Here is a 13,973-nt window from a genome sequence, read left to right on the forward strand (position 1 = left end):
AGAGCATAAGAGTATCATCTCTAAAGGAGAAAAACCTTTATGTTCTGAACTCCTTCTTGCACGGTCTGCAGAGGTAGGTAATTACTATCAAATGGAAAGCTTAGAAAATAATCACCACATGTGATGACTTACTTTTTTTTTTTTTTTAAAACAACTGATAATCAATTTATTAAAAAGGCTGATTTAAGCATCTGCAATGGTGACTTCAACCTCAACTCCCGGCTCAATACTGATGGAAGTAATCTGTTTAACAATCTCAGAAGGGCTGTGCAGGTCAATGAGACATTTGTGGATCCTCATCTGAAACTGATCCCAAGTCTTGGAACACTCCCCGCAGGGAGTTTTTCTTGTAGTGATTCTCAGAGTCTTGGTAGGCATCCGAATGGGTCCCTTCACTTTGAGATTCTTTTCCTTTGCACCTCTGATCAAGTCAGCACACACTAGAGAGAAAAAGATCTTTCAGTTCACTCAGAACAACTAAAGGCGGCTTAAGAAATTTTAACTGCTGCTGGCTCAGAATAGCGTATAAAACTATCATTTTAATTCCACAAGTGATTATCTCCTCATTGCCAGATGACTTACTATTAAGTGAAGGTCCATAGCTTGCTGAAAAGCATTCATGATATTTTGAGTGAATCTGCAGATAGTTTTTAGAATTCAAGTCTAAAGGCTAAGCCTGGAAGTTCAAACCTTTTCCAAGTTATGGCTGAAAACTATAGTGAAGGTCAAACATGGGGTTTTGGATCTGTGTATTCAATGAACCTGGATTTCAGAAGTTTTTATATTGTATTTCAGAACAAACTGTCTGCATGTTCCCAGCCTGGGGTCCCAAAGGAAGCAGTAGAGATCCATGAACTATTTTTCAGTACCCCCACACACACACAATAACTGTATCTCCTGTAAATAAAGATGCTCAGAAACAACATGAAATTTGTTGTTGTAATTGTATCAATCCAATTTAATGACAGTAATTATTACATTCTGAACAGGAATTAGCATTTTCATGTTTTTAGTTAATTTTAACATAGCAAAATAAATTATTACTTTAAAATATCTCAGTTTGTTAGGTAGACCCAATTCTTTACAACATGGTGAGAAACAGTTAAAAGCCTTTGTGGGGATGAAATATTGGGATGCACCCAAAACTATATTTCTATTCTTGTATACTTTCCAGTTTTGTGCTGTATTTTATTTATTTTATTTTTATTTTTATTTTTATTTTTTACAGATACAGAGAGAGTCAGAGAGAGGGATAGACAGGGATAGACAGACAGGAACGGAGAGATAAGAAGGATCAATCATTAGTTTTTCGTTGTGTGTTGCAACACCTTAGTTGTTCATTGATTGCTTTCTCATATGTGCCTTGACCGCGAGCCTTCAGCAGACCAAGTAACCCCTTGCTCGAACCAGCGACCTTGGGCTCAAGCTGGCGAGCTTTTGCTCAAACCAGATGAGCCCTTGTTCAAGCTGGTAACCTTGGGGTCTCGAACCTGGGTCTTCTGCATCCCAGTCCAACACTCTATCCACCGCGCCACTGTCCGGTCAGGCCAGTTTTGTGCTGTTATGTTAGGAAATGCTTTATTAGCAAAATTTTCCCCTACCACTTCGAAGGTTTCTCCCTGTCTGTGGATAGTAGATATGTCAGAATACCTTCCTGTTAACAGCTGTGATATGACTTTGAAAGGAAAGGAAGAATGTCCTTGGGGCAAATGCTGTTTGAATTCCTTCTGCCAGGGACACAGGGGCAACATATGCTGCCTTCATCTGACACAGTCTCAGGCAGCCTTGGACTTTCTGCTGAGGGCTGTGCTTTTCTGACATTCTGTTTAAAATCCTCAGCGTTTTACTCTGTTTTTGAAACCAAGCCAAACTGCCAGACTGAATGAAATATTAGCGAATCTGCCGTGGCAGTGTGTTTCTATTTTCAGTCCCCTGGGATCATGATGATGTCAAGACGCCAGTCTTTGAAGTCTTCTACTTCTAAACAAGGGTTAAACAGCTGGCGAAGCTCTGGCTCTGAGGTTTACTCCACTGCTGGGTGAAGAAATTTGCCTTTTAATTGGAATCTGGAAATAAGAGCCCTCTGACCTTTTCCCAGACAGCAATAAGATGTCCTGTTGTTATATATCTAAAATATAACAAGGGATCGAGACTTTGGGACAAGTATCAGAAATATGCTTTGTGAAAACATTTTCTGAGACTATCTTCTGTAAATGCGGGAGAGAAAAGAAACCAGTCTGTTTTCAATGGTATTTATAGAGCACTTCACACCCAATATTTTTTTTTTCTGTGAATTTCTTTACCTTCTCCTATTTTCATAAAATTAGGGTTATAGAGTATATATCACCCACATGTAAATATTATATATGAAATAACTAGAATTTTCTTAAGAACAAATAAATGGTAAGTTGAAACCATCATAGAGCAAAAATGTAAACAGATTTTGGAGGATATAAGAGGATTCCATAAGACAATTTAGAACTATTTGATGGGGACAATTACATTGACCCCCGGACATTATTTTCATAAAACTAAAAATAGTAAATGTTTATTATCAGAATAATGGAGTCATGAACATTTTGGTAATTGTTTCAGGACACTGAAACTGAGTGGCAGTGCAATTTAATCAGCTTGTCATCTCTGGACATGACGATGGACCAAAAAATGCTGTTCTTACTGAGAGAACTTGAACAAAAGAGAGTGGAATTCATAGTTGTTTTTCAGAAGCTGGTATTGTGGAGGATACATCTATTCTGGTGTTTCAGTGGCTAGGAATGCCTGCAGATAACTGACCTACAACCTGTTTGCTGAGCACAAGCATAGGTGTATGTTGTTAGGCCCCAAATTAATCCTACTATGAAAGAGAAAATTTTTCTCAAACATTCCTGAAGTTGATCTTCTAGTTCTGAGTCGATCAGGATTAACAGGGTCAGCATTAGATATGGATTGCTTGAGTGTAATTTTTCTACAGGTCACTCTTTAGAATCAAAGGGCTGAAGACATGGTATCTATTGAAGAGTTTCCTTCTAGCTAATGGCTAGTACCTCTTTTTTCATTTTGCTATTGACTGGAAACTCTAGATGGTCAGAGAGAGCAGAAAATCTTCATGTTAGTATTTCCAGTTCTTTCAGAGTGCCTAGCATGTATAGTAGGTGGCATTTAGTTTGATATATGAAACAATACATGAAAATACTTGTTTGCTTCTATTCAAGAGGAAAATATCAATAAAAATGGATAGGTTTTATTCTGGAAAATTGTTCTATCTGTGCATAGTCAGCATGTTTAGAGAACCTGATGAGAGTTAGTATCTACGCATCACATAGTGCTGGGTTAAAGGCAAGTCACTGCGTGGCATTAGATGAGAAGGAACTTTCTCTGATGTCTTAAACTAAATTACCTATATGGTAGAACTTTGGTCTAAATTACTACTTATATAGCAACACAGGTCTTTCATGCAAATTCCTAATTGAAGATGTGGAACTCTTTTTCAGCATGAAGAAGTTTTAGAAGTGTAAACTCTCACTGATAGCTCTCTCCAGTGGGTAATTAATCCAGAAATTACTGTGAAAGAAAAGTGGGAGAACAAGCTTACTGAAAGTGTTCTGTATTTTGTGATTTTCCTGGTTTTCCTTCTACTTTTGAAACCCAGGTAATACTTAGTATATATATGATTTCTAAGGCATTATTGTAGTCTTCTGCTATCTCGGCCTGATCATGTGTGTAGAGTGTGTGTCTGGAGTGTGTATATGAATGTACTTATGTGGGTGAGAGTGAGTGTGAGAGTTAGGATAAGCCTTTTTGAGTGTGAAGGTTAGAAAAAGGTGATAACGAATATGAAGATGGGTGTTATGTGTTGGAGAAACAAAGAATTAATAAGATGATTTAATAAAAGAGTATATTTTATTTGAATCCTTGTGAGAATTGGCTAGTCTACGCCAATTATATTTGGCCTATTTAAATTCTCTGTCTTTGGTAGAATGGTTATTGTGCAAGAAATTTTATTTCTGAGACTCTGACAGTTTCATTATCCCAGAAATTAGCAGAAGATTGGAAAACATGAACTTCTTAGGAAGCTGTTTCCAATTTTGTTAGGAAAGAACTATGTAAAAAGGATTTTTCTTAATTTATTTATCATCTATTATTACTTCTTCTTGTCAGATGACTTCTTAATGTTCATCAGCCCCCTTAGATTAAGCTAAAGCAAGAAGGAAACTAAACACTCCAGAATGCTAATTTCAACCCCTTAGCCAAATTAACTTTTTTAAAAAGTTGTTTTTGAATATACTAATCAACAAATACTGATTTTATTGCATTTTATTGCTCCATCTTATTCTAAAGCAATTGTGACATTTGGTAAAATGGTCAGAAACCCACAATCTTAAGAAAAAGAAACAAAGTTCACTTTTAGACATATAATTAGTACACAATATGTACTTGTTAAATTGAGGTAATCAACCTAAAAGATAATCAATCTTTGGGCACTGAGAATTAGTATGATTTCAATTAGAATTTTAGGGTCCAAAAATAGTAAATATTATTGAGAAGGGAATGGCCACAGCATTTCATATCGCCTCTGTCATATGTTTATATTTAACACTGGAATAGTAGAGTTTGTTTTGTGACTTTTCTTGTAGGAATTCAAATATACAATGGAAGAGAAAAGAAATCTTTGCATATTAATGCTAAACAGCTTAGGAAACCACAAAGAATCTCTGGACAAAGAGTTTATGAAATTGATAGAAATTTTGAAGAGATTCAGGCTGAAATATTTTCCTTTCAGAAAAGAGTATCTTTCCAGGTGACAATCATTTATATATAAGAAACGCACACTTTATAAATATGACACATTTGTGATTGATGACCATAGCCTTCAGTTTACTTTTTCCAAGTTGAATATATTGATTTTAGGTGACACTTTTTCAGGGAAAACATTATGTCTGATAGTATAGAATTGTGAAATAATATAAAATTGACTTATTCAAAACTGCAAATTATGAACTTTAAAATCTGTGTAAACCAGTATAGTAAGTTATTTTCTCCAGAGAAGGAATTTGGAATTACAGAATATAGAATATTTTAACCTTACAGGCCTTAGAGATTATTTAGTAAAATTTCATAATTTTACATGAGACAAAAGCATAAGGATATAAAGTGAATTGATGAAGACCTGACTGAGGGTTAATGGGAGATCCACAAATGGATGGTGTTGGGCAGATAAAATATATTATGCTCATTTTGTTAAAGATGGTAATGCCCATGGGTGCAAGCTAGGATTAAAGATTATGGTCCACTAGTTTTTGGCTCCATTGTTTCATTACCGTCTGTCCGAATCCAAAGTGAACTTGCATGGGCCAGGCGGCTGTGATGGTGGTGGCCGTGGATACTGGCCACACATTTGACGTAGTCTGCAGGATTTGGAATTCGGTATGGGGTCACCACCACCTTTGAACGGTGGAGTAGAGGACTGGCTGCTGTTATGTTTCCCCATGACTGTCCTTTTGGGGACCATAGGCTGGCTAACTTTTACAGCCATGCGTGAGGAAACTGAGAGCTCTGTGGAAGAGGCTGCCCAGGACCTGCAAACTGAGCAGTGGAAGGAGCTGGAGCAAACGTGGGAGAAACAGATACTGACCCTGGAGCTGGAGGAAGCACTGGAGGAGGAGCCCAACCAGGTTTGCAAGATTCGCCTGGAAATGAAGCAGACGCTGGAGAAGGAATCACAGGTTCGTGAGTTGCAGCTTGCCCTGGACTTTGTGGAGAGCCAGCAGCGGCAGGAGGCCAGGGCTGGGGCCGGAGCCCGAGCTGGGGCTGCAAGTCCTGCTGAGCAGAAGGTGGCGGTCGCCCGGGGCTCAAGCCCAGCAGCTGGAGCTGGTGTTTTAGTTCCTCTTTGGAGGATGAGGAGAATTGGTCTGGAGTTGCGATCCGCAGTCTCCAGAAGGTGAGAGCCCAGCAGCAAGGAGTACCTACTACAACCCTGTTACATCTGCGATTTGGGGACATAGGGGTGGATTCCATCATGCTCTCTGGAGCGGAGATGGAAATGCTGACTGCCATTGCCATGTGCTCCTCTTTGGGACAGTGTAAGACCTGCCAGGATGGCAGAAATGAGGGGGGTGGTTGACACCCCATGTGCATGGACTGATTTCCTGGACTATGACTGGAGTGAGCACTGGCTCCTTTGTTGGATGGACTTACAGATTTTGGACAATGTGAAATATCCTGATGGGAGTGGGGGGGCGGCTTTGCTGGAAGCACTCCCCTACCCTGGGAAGCTTTTCCCATGGCTAGAAAGAAGGCTGAGGACATTTTGCTCTTTTGGCAAAGTGCTCAGAGACTGGTAAAGTGTATCTTTGTAATTGTTGAAACTGTATGATTTGTCATGTTGTAATTTGTGTAATGTGCCTAATTTCCTTGCACAGGGATGCCAGTGGTATAGATTGTGGGTAGTAAAGTAAGCATAGGGGTGGATTATTGGGCAGATAAAATATATTATGCTCACTTTGTTAAAGATGGCGCTGCCCATGTGGAAGCTGTCACCCAGGTGATATTAATGTGTGTTGAGGGCGGGCTGTGGGCAGGCAGGATCCTTGTAGCCGGGGGCTTGGTTTTAGGACTAAGCCTCTCCCACCCTTTTTGATGTGGGGTGGTGCAATCCCCTCATGCCTCAGATAAGTGACTTTGTATTAGAGACTTCCCTATTTTGTATATTTTCGATTAAAGGTTTTGATTTCTGCACTATAAAATGGGGGCAGACTGGGAACTTGCTCTCTCTCGGTTCCTGAGATTAGCATTAGAGGAGACAGCAGAGAGCAGAGCAGAGAAAGGCCATGTGGAGGAGGCCAGGATAAGCAGCCAAGATGGTGGAGTGCTGAGTGAGAAGCCAGTTTGTGCAGAGAGAAGGAGATGGGGAACAGAGGTGAATAAGTCTGGTGAGCTAGAAACCTTTGATTCTAGGAAACTCGGATAAGTCAGTTGCTTTGTGAGCACTGAATGAGTGGGTTTTGGAGCCCAGTGTGTGTTTTTACTTGCCCGCCGGGTGCAAGCTAGGATTAAAGATGATGACCCACCAGTTTTTGGCTTCATTGTTTCCTTACCGTCTGTCCAAATCCAATGTGAACCTGCATGGGCCAAGTGGCTGTAATGGTGGCCACAGATACTGGCCACACAGATGGTTTAATGGAAGACTTGATGCAGAGGCTGATGACTCCTATCTATTGGGCTTCATGTTTCACATCAGTATATGAGACATCACACTGGGCACTAGTTAATTAAATTTCAAATGAAAAGAATCATAGGAAATAGAAGACTCTAAATAATTACCATCTTACCCTTCCTCTCACTTTAATTCTTATGATTATTGAGAAATTCTTGTGATTAGAACACTTTGTAAGTCACATATACTAAACAAAAGCAGTGATTATATCTTTTGTTGACCTCTGCTTATAGAGCCTCTAGTATTGTACTAAGTGTTCCATTAAGAAATGCTTTTTGAATGAATGAATGAACATGAGTATAGACAGAATTTTAACAAAGTAAAAAAAAAGTCATTAGCAACAAGGTTGCTTTAAAAAAAAAGCTAAAAAAAAACCCATTTTATTTCCTTCAAATAAGGAAACTAGATGCCAGAGATAATTTAATACCAAAAGGAACTCTCAAAAAAATGATCTTCTGCTTTTCCTAGGAAGCAGGGAGCCCAAACTTCCCCTTAGTGGTAAAGGTGTGGTTAAGTGGATTTGCAGCTTCCTTACACAGACACCGTCTCTGCAAAAGGGAGCGTTGAAATTCTTCTGTTTAGCAACAAAGAGTTATTTGGAGAGAGGCTTCCACTAGAGTCATCTGAATAAGTGAGTCTTCTGTATTATAATCTACTAGAAACACAAGAAGCCCAGTTAAATAATAGTGGGTGCAATTTGTTGAAAGTTTACTCTGTTGGCTGTAGCACTACGAATTTGCCATACATTTTTCTCCAGAAAGGTTCAACAACTACCCAAAGTCACCCACATAGGATTAAGTGTCACCTGGGATCAGATATGGATATGTTCAGCTTCAAACCCTATGTTCTTGCAACTATCAGTCCCCCACTATCTACTTGTTAAAATCGGACATAATAGTCATTAAACATATTCTGAAAACTTAGCAATGGGCAAAATACTATTTATCAGTGTAAGAATGGTTTACCCGCTGACTTTTAGACATAATTTAAAACAGACAAAACAATACAGAGGCTACATACCAAGTGATTTGGCTATAGTCTTTAACTATGCACAAGAAAGTGAGTGGAGTATTTTGTGGGAATGAGAGAATTCTATGTTTAGATGAGGTAAGAAATATTAATTAAAGGCAATTCAGGAGTAAGCTTAGGAGGAGAAAGCTTCCATTCTGTCATAAGATAAATAGGCTCCAGAGCTGAGGAGTAGGAAGAATTGAAATGAGTCAAGGAGAGGCAGGGGAAGAAAAACGGCTCTCCAAGCGCTTGGTGCGAAAAGCATGCTATCATTCATACAACATCAACCTGCCAGCAGCTCTTTGCTTGACTTATTTTTCCACTGAGTACTAGGGACTTACAAGAAACAAGGCAGAAATCTCTGCCTCTATGAAACTAACATCCATTGAGGGACACAGATTATGAACTAATAAACATATAATATGCAATAATGCCAGCATCAGCTGAAGTAAATTAAAGCAGGATAAGAAGACCAAGAATGACAGAGGGCAGGAAAACCTAATTTTAGAAAGAATGAACAAGAAAGGCCTATCTGAGGAATGAATGAATAACTGAATCAAGTGAGAGAGTAAGTTATGTAATGTTCTAGGAAAAAGCAGCTAGTGCAAAGGCCCTGTGGTTGTAATTAGCTTGGTATGTTTGAGTATCAGTGAGAGACCAGTATGACTAGAATGGAGTGAGTTCTACCCAGCAGTAAGAAATAAGGCCAGAGAGATTACAGGGGTCAGGTCCACAATCTTGCAATTCATGTTTAAGAATGAGGATTTTATTCTGAGTGGATAGGAAGCCATTATAGGGTTATAAGCAGAGAAGTAATATAATTTGTGTTTTGAAAGATCATTCTGACTGCTGGGTAGGAAATGGTCTATAGAGTGCAAGATTTAAAGAAGTGAGACTAGTGAGAACAGTTTTATTCAATAACAAATCACCAATTAGAGTTCCTGAAATCAATTTCCTGGAATATGACCCATTAGAAAAATAAATATTTCAGAGTATACTGCATATAGTAAGAGTAATGTTTCTTAAAGTTTTTATTTTAGCTGTGAGTGTAATTGGATGAAATATAAAATATTTACTGGGGCATGGTAAAAACAGAAACAAAAACAAAGAACTACTGAGTTAAAAACTATTGCAATAGTCCAGGTGAAAGCTATAACATGAGCCAGGGTGGTATTTGTAAAGGTAGTAAGAAATGGTTGGATCCAAACTATATTTTGAGGATGGATTCTAATTGACATGCTAATGAATTAGTTAAGGCAATGAGAAAAGGAGAAGAGACATCCTTGACTTGGTTTTGGTAAATAGGGTGTTATTTGAATGGCAAAATCTGAGGGAGACTCAGACTTGGCAAGAGCAGAAATCAAGACTCAGCATTAGGACATGTTGGCAAGGAGAGTTGTTGAATTGAAAAACACACTTCCAAAGCTAGTATTTACCTCTTGAAGTGAGCATAAAAATCTCAGTGAAAGAAAATTCTTCAATATCTTTTAAATATCTTTAATAAGTGGTTTTATATAAATTTTTAAAAAGCGATTTCAAAGATTATTATGGTTTCTAAAGTACATAATACTTACAGATGCAAACACATCTATGTGATTAAAATTTTAATATTATTAAGTATAGATTTCTTTTGGTCCTTACAATCCTTTTGCTTTCATTTGGAAGATAATGGACACTCTTGAGAGCTTAAACTGTTCCTCAAGGAATTAGATAAAGAACAACAAACATAGTTCAAATTTAGCACAAGGAAGGAAATAATAAAAATTAGAGAGAAAACAAAAGAGAATAGAAAAACAATTTTTAAAAAGAATCACTGAATCTAAGTTGTTTTTTTAAAAAGACAAACAAAATTGACAAACCTTTAGAGAAACTAAGAAAATAAATTTAAAAAATAAATTAAAAATTTTTTTAAATTTTAAAAATAAAATAAAAATAAAATAAAAAATTTAAAAATCAAATAAATTTTAAAAATCTGAAATGAAAGAGAGGACATTACAACTGATACCATGGGGAAATGTGTGAGAGAAATTATTACAAAACACTACTGTAAACAGTTATACACCAACCAGTTGGATGACCTTGAAGAAATGAATAAGTTCCTAGAAACATACAATTTAACCAAGATTTAATCATGAAGAAACAGAGTATTTGAACAGACTAATAGCTAGTGATGTGGCTGAAGCAGAATCAAAAACTTCCCAGCAAGGAAAAGCCCAGGCCCAGATGTCTTTGCTGGTGAATTGACCAAACATTTAAAGAAAATGAATGCAAATCCTTTTGAAGCTCTTTCAAAAAACTGAAGAGGAAGGACCACTTTTCAATTCATTTCTATGAGGCCAGCATTATTCTGACACCAAAATCAAAGATACTACCAAGACAAACAAACAAACAAACACACATACACAAACTATAGGCCAACATCTGGATAAAAATCCTCAACAAAATACTGGCAAACCAATATCAATAGCACATTAAAACGATTATTATACACCATGATCAAGTGAGATTTATTCCTTGGATGAAAGAATGGTTCAACATACACATATCAATAATGTGATATAGGCCCTGGCTGGTTGGCTCAGTGGCAGCGCATTGGCCTGGTGTGTGGATGTCCCTGGTTTGATTCCTGGTCAGGGCACACAGGAAAAGTGACCATCTGCTTCTTCACCTCTCCCCCTCTCCCTTCTCTCTTTCTATCTCTCACTTCCCCTCTGGCAGCCATGGCTTGGTTGGAGTAAGTTGGCCCCAGGCACTGAAGATGGCTCTATGGCCTCACCTCAGGCACTAAAATAGCTCAGTTGCCAAGCAACAAAGCAACGGCCCCAGATGGGCAGAGCATTGACCCATAGGAGGCTTGCTGGGTGGATCCCATTTGGGGCACATATGGGAGTCTGTCTCTCTGCTTCCTCACTTCTCACTTAAGAAAAAAAAAGTGATATAACACATTAACAGAATGAAAGATAAATATCACAAGAGCATCTGGATTGATACAGAAACACATTTAACAAGATGCAACACACTTTCATAATAAAACTATTTTAAAAACTAAAAAAAAAACTATTTAAAAAACTAGAAATAGAAGGAAACACTTCAATATAATAAAGGCCATATATGAAAACCCCACAGAAACAAGGCAAGCATGTTCACTCCTGTCACTTGCATGCAACGTGGTATTGGAAACCCTAGCTAGAGCAATTAGATGAGAAAAATTAAATAAAAGGCATCCACATTGGAAATGAAGAAGTAAAGTCATCTCTGTTTCCAGATGACATGTTTTATATATAAAAAACCTCGAAGACTCCAGAAAAAGCTGAGTAAATAAATTTGGCACTGTTGCAGCATACAAAATGAACATTAAAAAAATCAGTTGCATTTCTATAAATGAATAATAAACTAGATGAAAAGAAACCTGAGAAAACAATGCAATTCCATTTAAAATAACATCCGGCCTGTCTAGGTGGTGGTGTAGTGGATAGAGCATTGGTCTGGGACATTGAGGACCCAGGTTTGAAACCCTGAGGTCACTGGCTTGAGCATGGGATCATAGACATGACCCCATGGTTACTGGCTTGAACCCAAAGGTCAATGGCTTTTAAGCCCAAGGTTGCTGGCTTGAACAAGGAGTCACTGGTTCGGCTGAAGCTCCCCAGTCAAGGCACATATGAGAAAGCAATCAATGAACAACTAAGGTGCTGCAATGAAGAATTGATGCTTCTCATCTCTCTCCCTTCCTGTCTATCTCTCTTACTCTCTGTCTCTTCCTTGCTAAAATAAAGTAAAATAAAATAGCATCCAAAAGAATGAAATACTAATTAATAAACTAAGGATGTGAAGACTTGAATACTGAAAACTACAAAATATTGCTGAAAGTATGAAGACACAAACGAAAATGTATTTTATGTTCACATTTGGAAGACTTAATAGTGTTAAATGTTCACACTACCCAAAGCAACCTACAGATTCAATGTAATCCTTATCAAAACCCTATTGACATTTTTTACAATAATAGAGAAAAACAATCCTAATGTTTATATGGTACCACAAAACACTCAAAATCGCCAAAACAATCTTGAGAAAGAACAAAGCTGAAGATATCACTTCCTGGTTTCAAAATATATCATAAAACTGCCGTAATCAAAACATTATTATACTGGTCTAAAGACAGACATATAGACCAATAGGAAAGAATGAAGTAACCCATGCACATATGGTCAACTGATCTTTGACTAGTGTGCCAAAGGTACACAATGGGAAGCAACAGTCTTTTCAACAAATTGCGTTAGAAAAATTGGATATTCACATGCAAAAGGATGAATAGAATCCTTATTATATACCACATACAAAAATAACTCAAAATAGAGTGAAGACTTAAACATAAGGCCTATAACTGTAAAACTCCTAGAAGACAACTTGGGGGGAAAGTTTTATGACATTGATCTTGGCAATGAGTACTTGGATATGACACCAAAAAGCACAAGCAACAAAAGAAAAAATAGACAAGTGGATCTATATCATAGACTATAAAGCTTCTGCACAGAAAAAAATTGATAAAATGAAAAGGTGATCTACGGAATGATAGAAAATGTTGCAAACCATACCTCTGATAAGGTGCTAATATCCAAAAAGTATAAAAAGCTTCCATAATTCAATAACAATATAATAACCCAGTTTGAAAAGTCGCAGAAGACCTGAATAGACATTTCTTTAAAGGGGCTGTACAGATGGCCGGTAGGCATATGAAAAGGTGCTCAATGTAACTAATTATCAAAGAAATGCAAATCAAAACCACAAGGAGATATCATTTCCTACAGTCAGAATGGGTATTATCAATAAATCAACAAATAACAAGCACTGGAAAGGATGTGGAGGAAAGGGGACCCTTGTGGACTATTGATGAGATTGTAAATTAGCCACTGTGTAAAGCAGTATGAAGAATCCTCAAAAAATAAGTGGAACTGCCTTGTGATCGAGCAATTCCACTTCTGGGTATTTATAAAAAACAAACAAACCACTAATTCAAAAAGATATGCCCGTATTTCCCCATGTATAAGACGCTTCCATATATAAGATGCATCTAAATTTGGGGCCTGAAATTTGAAAAAAAAATGTATTACATAAAGTTATTGAACTCAGGTTTTAGTCATCATAAAATTCATACAACTCCTCATCTCTGTCAAAACTCCCATCCATTAGCTTGTCCTCATCTCTGTCTGATGACGAATCACTGCCTTCATATATTGCCTCATTCTCAGTTCTGTCTATGGCATTTGAAATGCCACAACCACTGTATAAAACACACCCAGTTTTTAAACCCCCAATTTTTTTAAATGCATCTTATACATGGGGAAATACGATATGTACTCCTATGTTCATTGCAACATTACTAGTAATAGCTAAGATATGGAAGCAGCATATATGTCCATCAATAGACATATTTAAAAAGATGTGAAATATATTTTAATTTTATATATAAATACATTTATGCATATTATTTTATATAAGAATATTCTTGCCATTTGTGACAACATGGACTAACCTAGAGGGTACTATGCTAAGTGAAATAAGTCAGACAGGGAAAGACAAGTACTATATAATTTCACTTATAAGTAGAATTTAAAAAATGAAGAAATAAAACAAAACACAAATAGATCGATAGACACATAGAACAAGCTGATTGTTGCCAAAATGGGGGGGGGGGAGTTGTATGGGAATTAAAAAAATTCTTAGTCAAAATAAAAATGAGCTGAAT

The 13,973-nt window shown here is 37.3% G+C and overlaps 1 non-coding gene across 1 annotated transcript; it reads right to left on the bottom strand.

Annotated features, from left to right (window-relative positions):
* Positions 1 to 506: 506 nt before the first annotated feature.
* Positions 507 to 572, bottom strand: LOC136321353 (small nucleolar RNA U54). Its single transcript, XR_010728614.1, has one exon. It is a non-coding gene; the product is annotated as a small nucleolar RNA U54 (small nucleolar RNA).
* Positions 573 to 13,973: the final 13,401 nt, after the last annotated feature.

The sequence above is a fragment of the Saccopteryx bilineata genome, chromosome 1 (assembly GCF_036850765.1).
Source record: "Saccopteryx bilineata isolate mSacBil1 chromosome 1, mSacBil1_pri_phased_curated, whole genome shotgun sequence".
NCBI classification, from domain to species: domain Eukaryota; kingdom Metazoa; phylum Chordata; class Mammalia; order Chiroptera; family Emballonuridae; genus Saccopteryx; species Saccopteryx bilineata.